We start from the raw sequence: 8,513 nt of genomic DNA, 5'->3' as shown, positions 1-8,513 counted from the left end.
TGTGATGTACAGCAGTGCAGCAGTAACCAGACAGAACAGAGAAGGCCTTTATGCCTAGGATTTGCTCAGAACTGAATTAACTCTGCTTCCACTCATTTGGCAGAAGGGCCAGTGTGAATGGAGTTAAGTCTATACTGACTCATGCTGAAAATCCCACCTCTAAAATTTAGAAGTAGCCCAAACTAATGTGTTGGTTTCTCCATTCCTTTAGATTTAGTGATAAGACACTCATTGCTGTTAGTGGGCACTTTTACACATGCTCTGGGGTGGCAGGGGGAAGTGTGTGTGTGTGTGTGTGGAGGGAGGGAATGGGGCTGGGCAGGGGCAGGCACTGCCCACCTGGGGCATGGGACAAAGCCAGTGGCTTGTCCAGGGGGGGCGGGCAGCTTCTGCTGCTGCATGCACCCCCAGGAGTAGCATGGGGGCATGTACCCCCCCAGATCTGTGCATGGGGTGAGGGTAGGCTGCCCACTGTACACTTGACGCCAGGGCCGCTCCCGCCTCTTCCCTGCAGCTTCGCTTGGGCCAGACAGGGAGGGGTGGGGCGGGTGGTGATGGTGCTGGGAAGGGGGGCTAGAACCACCCCAAAATTTGCTGTCGCCCCTCAGCAGCCTCACATTTTACACTGTGGAAACTGAGATTCTTAGTATACAAGTTTTTGGGGTTTTTTTGAACTTTATGCAACTGTTCATAGATCTTTGCACATTACTTTTCAACAGGATTTGTTGCTGCTGTCATAACCATCTACTTTTCACTTACCAAAGTGATAACTGAAGCTAAATGGAGCCTAAAAATGGACAATCATTGTTTATTCATCCTATTGTCCTCATTTCCTGGAATGTGGCCAGAGCAGGAAACTGAACTGCCCAAAGCTCACTCAGCAAGTTGTGTGCCCTGAATCCCTGATTAGTCTACAGTGTGAACTTACTTCATGTTTAACATCCTTAACCCTACTGGAAAATGCATAAGTACACAAGAGGCACATAATTTTTGAAATTCCCATACAACATGCAACCTTACCTTCTTTGTGATTTTTAAGCCAACTCTGTTAAATTACTGCATGTAGAACACTAGCTCATACAGCAGGGGTCAGCAACATTTTTGGGCAGAGTGCCAAAAAACACCTGGAGCCTCAACTTGGAAGATCTTGGTGTGCCGGGGCGGATGGCAGGGGAGCTGCGAGGGGTCTGATCCTTATGGCAGCACAGCCCAGGCCCCTTCCCCACTGTGCCCTGAGGTATGTGCGCCAAGCAAAATGCCTTCCTGTGACAACTCCTGTCATACAGTGTTTTCGGTTTGAGTACTGGTGATGCAAGCTTTATTAAAAAGGCAACATCCTCTGCAATAGAAAAAGTCACATAGATTGTATTTTAAATCCCTGAGTCAATACATTTGCAGGATCCTATACATGATATGCTGTAGATTAGGGATGGATCGCAGTTTTGTAGCAAAAATGAACATCCCAATGACTTCACATTATGATCCTCAAAATGAAAGTGGTTAAGCACAAAAGGCATGAAGAAAATACTCCTGCAGGCTTACTGAGATTGCATGGCTAAATTCCAATATTTTTTCATGCTGTTTTCAGAATATAAGAGATCTGCTCACCAAATACATGAACTCCCTTGAGCTCATGTGTCTTCTTCCTACCTACTTTACACATTGCACAGAAATGGGAAACATGAACAAACACTTCAGTTCTAGCTATTCCTCTCTCCAAACACGCTGCCTTAGCTCAGACAAAAGACTCACTGCAACATCCCAGGGTTCTCCGGCACCTGGATTGATTTCATTTTCCTCCCTTTTTAGAAGAACTGCAGGAGAGAGTACGTGAATGACTAAAGGTTGGGATAAGTAGGTGCTATCTTCAAGGTCATGCAAAATGCACAAACAAAACCCCACGTAGCAGAAGCCTTCTCTTTACTGCTCAACTCTTAAGCTGTTCAAGAAGTGAACGCCTTTCCTTTGCAATTTAGGACCTGATTCAGGACTGTTCATTCCTCCTACTAATACTCTTCCTCTTCCACTTCTTTAATGGGTAAGATGCATTTAATCATGGAACATTCATATAACCCTGTATAATTCAATTAAACTCTTCTGAACAAACTGGAGTAGTCACGCCTGCCACATATTTAGGTCTGATGGCCCACATGCTGCAATAGGTCTTTAGCTGCACTGCAAACGTTGCAACGTAATTAGAAGATTGCCCCTATAGTGAATAATATCTAATGGTCTGCATGCATGAACTTAGAATGCAAATCATTCTGTTACATAACAAAGAAAAAGAACTTCTGAATAAGCAACTCTTTTTTTCTTCTTAAAGAGCAAGTGCACAAAAGAAATAGCTATATGGTCAGCCAGGACAGAGGGATTAAGTGGAATATGTGGATAGATCAAAGCACTGGCAAAATCTAACTTTACCAGATAAGAATGTTACTTGTTAATTTAGTGACTTACATCCCTATTAGGAAGGACAGTGTTCTCTACACTTCAGTTTGGCTGTAAACAAATACAGATAAGTGATATAAATGATATCGTTCAAAGATGTCTCTTTTAGCTAAGGCACAAATCTAAGTCTCTATGGAGACTCTTGCACCTCGATTTTCCCATTTTTATACACGGAGATAATACTGAATTACCTGCCACTAGTGTTGTAAGGTTATGTTTATAAAGCACTTTGAGAAACTTTGCCGACAGGTTATATAGAAAAAAGTATTTCAATTCAAACTTAAACCCATTACATTTCTCAGTTTTTCATACCCTTCTTTAGACAAAAGCTGCAATCTGGCTCACAACACTGGTGGCAAAGAAATAAGTTAAAAAAAAAAAATGCTTGAGCAGAAGAAGACATCAAAAAACAATACCTGAAAGTTGCAACTACTCTGCGGTTGGCTGTTTTATTTAATAAATAAATAAATGGTTACTGGAAATAGCTGTATCTCAGAAATAATGAGCTAAATGCCATGCAAACGCACTTAATCCCAGAGGTAAACAAGATGAATAGAGCAGCACAACGGTGCCCAACCTTCCATCCCCGCTGGCCCTATCCTATGCACCTGGATCCAGTTGCATACCATGCAATCTAGTGCGCAGGATATTATCTAGCACATACGGCTCCCCACAGGTCCAGAAGTTTGGCAGCAGAGGAGCTGCGATTAATCCTGCCACCACACCCCAACCTAATTTCCAGACCCACTGGGAGTCTCACAGGTGAGATGACATGGCTCCATGGGCTGGAAATAAAGCACCAATAGAGCAGCATATAGTTTTCTTTTGGAATCCATACAAATATTTGACACATTCTAGCAACGTGACTGGCATTCATCACATGGAGAGGTGGTTGGCCCCGTAGCAGACAGAAGGCAGGGTAGAGAAGCACATTATAAGCTAACTAAATTGCAGATGCATAAGCTTTTGAGAGCCTGAGCTCACAGTATCTGATTAAGTGAGGTCTTTCTCATGAAAGGTTATGCATCTTTGATTAAGTTAGTCTATAAGTTGTATTTATCATATAGAACATTCTTGTGACCAATACTGTAATTAAACCAATTACACCTCTCTACTTTACAGTTGGATAAAAATACCTTCCCAAAGCAGCAGAGGTGCCTCATGATTCAACAGAACAAGCTCAAGATAAACACTTCAGCAAGGTTCTGATTTTATTCACACCAATATAAATCTATTGGGAAACAACTGATTTACATAGCACAGCACAATCTGCCTTTAGAGGGTGGGGTACTGCCAAGATGGCTGACTAATTGTTTCTCATTTCCTTAATAGCATATCTGATAAACTATTCCCCATTACAGAAACATAGCTGGGAGTCAGTAATAACGAACAAAGGTCCCGTGACATTAAGCTTGCATGTACATGAACCCATCACTGGAACAAGCACTTTGGAACAGCAGAACTTGTATCTCAGTAGGAACAGGCATTCATTTTTTTTGGCTGTGTACAGAGAAGATAATTATTCAAAACATCTACAAACCTCAGCCTGCCATTATTTTGGAGAAATTCTCATTTTAAAAGTCTCCAAATGGATTTGTGTTAGGTTTTAATTTGGATAATGGTTTATTGCCAAAATCCATTAAGATAAAGCTTTGAATATTTTATATAAGTGCTCCACTAAGGTGCCATAACTACACTAAGCCCAAAACATCAAGCAATCGTACCAAAACACTTCCTGTACTGCTCATGGATAACAGGCAGAACAGTTACGAAATTATGAGACTACTGCTTCACTTACAACCAAAGCTAAATTTTAATTACAGGTTTTTGTTGTTGTTTTGTTGTTTGTTTTTTGTTTTAAATTTCAGGTGCCGCACTACAGTAAAGCTGGCAAGATGCCCTAGTTAAACCATCTCAGCAAAATAATACTGTGAAAAGCAAAACCAGCCATTTTTAAATTTAATTATACATGGCCTACATCCTGAACACGTGCACATGTTGGCATCATGTTTGTTCAGCTCTTCAGCAAAAGAAATTTTTCTTAACTGCATTATCTACACTGGAGGTTAACGAGCTACAATAGGAAGAGCCACCCAAATGTTGCACAAAAATATACAGTTGTTAATCAAATCTTTTTAAAATGAATGTGAATTTATGTCTAGAATGCCCCTTTGAAATAGAATAATTTAGTAAGGCACTTCAAGGTTTTCCCAATATGCATGAGCAAATAGCTTATTACAATGAGCACAGTCCAATTCAAAAAACAGAATGATTCAGTAATACAATGACTGACTTTCTTGGCTTCCCTGCTATTATCTGAGCTCATTTTGCCACATCCATTATGTTTCAAGATCTTAATTTTGTCATTTTAATTTTAGAGACTTCAACTGTCCCAAACAAACTGGCTACCCTATCTTGTTTCACATTTGAACCTTGATAATTAAGACCAGGAGAAGGTCATTCAACTGTTACTGACTGGGAAATGTATTTGATGGTATGAAGAGTAGCATCTAATCCAAGAAGGATAAGCCAAGGCAGCGACAGAGTTTAGGCTAGCTACGGGAGTCAAGGACAATAAGAAGTCCTTCTCTAGGTATGTAGGCAGCAGAGGGAAAACAAATGGAAGGTGGGACCCCTGCTTAACACCTCGGGACAGCTGGTAACTGACATTCAGGAAAAAACTGAACTCTTGAATGCCACTTCACTTCAGTATTTCACTGGACCATGGGGAAAGTCAAGCGAGATAAGGCTCATAGGGGACATGCTGGGACTGACAGCCCCACTGTAGATGCTGAGTGGGTGCAATACCAATTAGAAAAACTGGACATTTATAAGTCAGCGGGATTGGATGGACTGTATCGGAGAGTGCTGAAGGAGCTGGCTGAGGTCATTGGGGAACCCCTGGCAAAGCTCTTTCAGAATTCAAGGTGCACAGGGGAAATCTCTGAGGATTGGAAAAGGGCCAACATTGTGCCCACCTTCAAGAAGGGGAAGAGGGAGGACCCGGGCAACTATAGGTCAATCAGCCTAATCTCCATCCCAGGGAAAATCCTGGAAAAGCTCATTAAAGAATCTATGTGCAATATGCTTGCAGAAGGTAAGTTCTGAATGACAGCCAGCATGGCTTTGTCACGGGTAGGTCTTGTCTTACCAACCTCATCTCCTACGACCAGGTTTCTCATCACCTGGACACAGGAGATTTGGTAGACGTTATATACCTAGACTTCCAAAGGGCAACCTACACTCTTGTATTCCAAAAGGCTTTTGATCTAGTATCCCACAATATCCCTGTGGGAAAACTGGAAGAGTGTGGGCTAAGCTGCTTAACAGTTCAGTGGGTGGGAAACTGGCTACAGGGCAGGACCCAGAGAGTTCTCGTGAACAGATCTGTCGTCCTGGAGTGAAGCGGCCAGTGGTGTCCCTCAAGGGTCTGTGCTTGGACTGATGCTTTTCAACATCTTCATCAATCATTTGGATGGAGGAGTGAAAAGCTCACTTGCCAAGGTCATGGAAGACACCAAGTTACAGGGTGGTGTGCTCACACCAGAAGATATGTTGCAGATACAGGTGGACCTGGACAGGCTTGAGAGTTGGGCAGACCAGAACCAGATGAAGTTTTACACTTCCAAGTATAAGGTGCTCCATCTGGGGGCAAACAACCCTCAATGTACATACAGGTTCAGTGGTGACAGCTTGACTTGCACCACGGCCAAAAAGGACTTAGGGGTAATGACTGACCATCGCATGAATGTGACCTGTCAGTGCAAGGCAGCAGCCAGCAGGCCAAACAACACGCTGGCATGCATCAGCTGTTGCATCTTGTGTAAAACTAAGGAAGTGATACTCCCACTGTACTCAGCACTGGTGAGACTGCAGGTGGAGTACTGTGTCCAGTTCCCGGTGCCGCACTTCAATAAGGACATGGAAAACTTTGAGAATGTCCAGAAAAGAGACACCCATATGATCCAGGACTTGCAAGGCAAGCCATATGAGGAGAGACTGAGGGACCTGGGCCTCTTTAGCCTAAAGAAGAGAAGTTTGAGAGGTGATTTGATAGCAGCATACCGCTACATCAGAGGAGTGCATCAGGAGCTCAGTGAACAACTGTTCACTAGGGCACCCCCGGGGAAGACCAGGACCAATGGATACAAACTCCTGGAAGGGTGCTTCAGGCTTAGTACCAGGAAAAACTCCTTCACAGGGAGGGTGTCCAGACTGTGGAATAAACTCCTTCCAGAGGAGGTGCAGTCACCTACCCTGGAGGTTTTCAAGAACAGACTGGACAGTCACCTTGCTGGGGTCACCTAACCCCAGTTGTCTTCCTGCCTAGAGCAGACAGGCTGAACCCAATGATCTACAAGGTCCCTTCCAGCCCCTGACAGTCTATGAATCTATGAATGAATGAGAAAAAAAAAAGGCGCAATTACAACAAGTATACTGGTGTTTTGATTAGGCACATAAATATTTGAAAAGTTACCTGTTTAAACCTCCTTTGATTATATTGGTTAAATGGTCCCACACAGAAGGGCATAGCAGCATGGGGAGCTGGGGCCAAGGGTGATATGCAGGATCGAGGTATGTTCCACGGCCAGGCAAGACTTACACGCGTGGCTGCAGCAGGCTCCGCAGAGTGAGTGTGCAGGAGTGGGCAGGCAGCGGCGCCAGCAGCAGCATGGGGTGGCAGGGTCCACAGCTCAGTGCTGCCAGCTGTTGGGGAAGTGACTTCAGCACAGGCTGCCAGGAGGCACCCCCAGATCTGGGCTGCAGCATTGTGTGACAGAGAGGAGGAAGAGCCAGGCAAAGTTGTGTGGTGGAGCCAGAAGAGCTTAAATAGGAGTGAGCACAGCAGCAGGGCTGCCATCGGGTGCAGCAGAGGCAGGCTGCACAGAGCCAGGTGCCTCCACTCCCCCACATAGCACCCACAGGGAGAGCTGCCATACTTGCTGAGTGGCAACTGCTAGAGCCCTGAGGGCAGGCAGATGGGAGGGAAATGCAGCCTGGGGCTTCGGGTGCCCATGGGCTAGAGGCATTGTCTTGGAGCGGTACAACACGGCTGTCCTGGCAGGCAGGAGTCTGTGTGGGTGCTATGGGGGTGGGGGGGGGGCAGGCTGTGTGGGGCTGGTCCCTGCAGCACCCAACAGCAGCCCCACCACTGTGCTCGCTCCTACTTAAGCCCTGCTGGCTCTGCCACATAACTTTACCTTGTTCCACTTCCCAGAAAGGTGCTAAGTTCCTTCTGCAATCCAATCCCAATGGAGCGCACCTGTGTGAGCCAATCCAAAGATTTACTGTCATCTCACCTGCACCTCTGTTAATTCCTATGCTGTCTGCATATCGAGTACTTCAGGACATATCATTGCAACTGCCAGGCTAAACTTTTCAGCGCTCCACAGCAGGGGTTTTCAACCTTTTTAAGGAGTGTAACCCTTCTGGTGGGTAACCCTCCTGGACAAGCAGGGGGCGGCCACCCTGGTTGACGAGTGGTGTGGGGGGAGAGGAGTCCTCTGGCGGCTGGTCGACAAGAAGGGAGTGCTGGAGTCACATGCCACCATGCGCTGCCGTTGCCACATACCCCCTAGGACTTTCCCAAGTACTCCCAGGGGTATGCATGCCCCTGGGTGACAACCCCTGCCCCACAGAGACAGTTTTTAAGCCCTAGCCACTCCTAATTACTTGTTTGCTTTTTCACAATTCACCTGCTCTTACTAAACTTTCTCGCTAGCTCATCTCTGTTAACTGACACTTGACTGGTGCAAATGTGTGTTATACTCCTACTGCAATAACAATATATTACATCTGACCTCAGTTTCTTGACTCCTATCTGTACTGGGCACTGGGGACTGAATGTTAATATTGCTTCTAAAGTGAGATCACTATACTGTTATTTTATAGGAAAACCTCTTTAAGCCTAACCAATATTTTTGATTTTTAGCTTGACTTTAGAAGACCCACAGAATGAATTGGATTAACAGTTCAATAACATGCACTGTCAAATGTACCTGTTTTGACAGCACAGGTGGGTTTTTTTTAGTTCTTCACTGGTTACATTGATAGATACACCACAT

The 8,513-nt window shown here is 44.8% G+C and overlaps 1 long non-coding RNA gene across 1 annotated transcript in view; it reads left to right on the top strand.

Annotated features, from left to right (window-relative positions):
* The window catches only part of LOC109288689, a 13,665-nt gene extending 7,435 nt beyond the window's left edge, over positions 1-6,230 (top strand). Inside the window, exons 2-3 of the long non-coding RNA XR_002095208.1 lie at positions 16-22; positions 6,217-6,230. This is a non-coding gene — a long non-coding RNA (uncharacterized LOC109288689). The remainder of the gene's footprint in view (positions 1-15; positions 23-6,216) is intronic.
* The last annotated feature ends 2,283 nt before the right edge of the window (positions 6,231-8,513 follow it).

Source organism: Gavialis gangeticus, unplaced genomic scaffold (genome assembly GCF_001723915.1).
Source record: "Gavialis gangeticus isolate Ggan-Ray unplaced genomic scaffold, GavGan_comp1, whole genome shotgun sequence".
In the NCBI taxonomy this organism is placed as follows: Eukaryota; Metazoa; Chordata; order Crocodylia; family Gavialidae; genus Gavialis; species Gavialis gangeticus.
The sequence above is the reverse complement of the archived record's forward strand: the minus strand, read 5'-3'. Positions and strand labels throughout refer to the sequence as shown.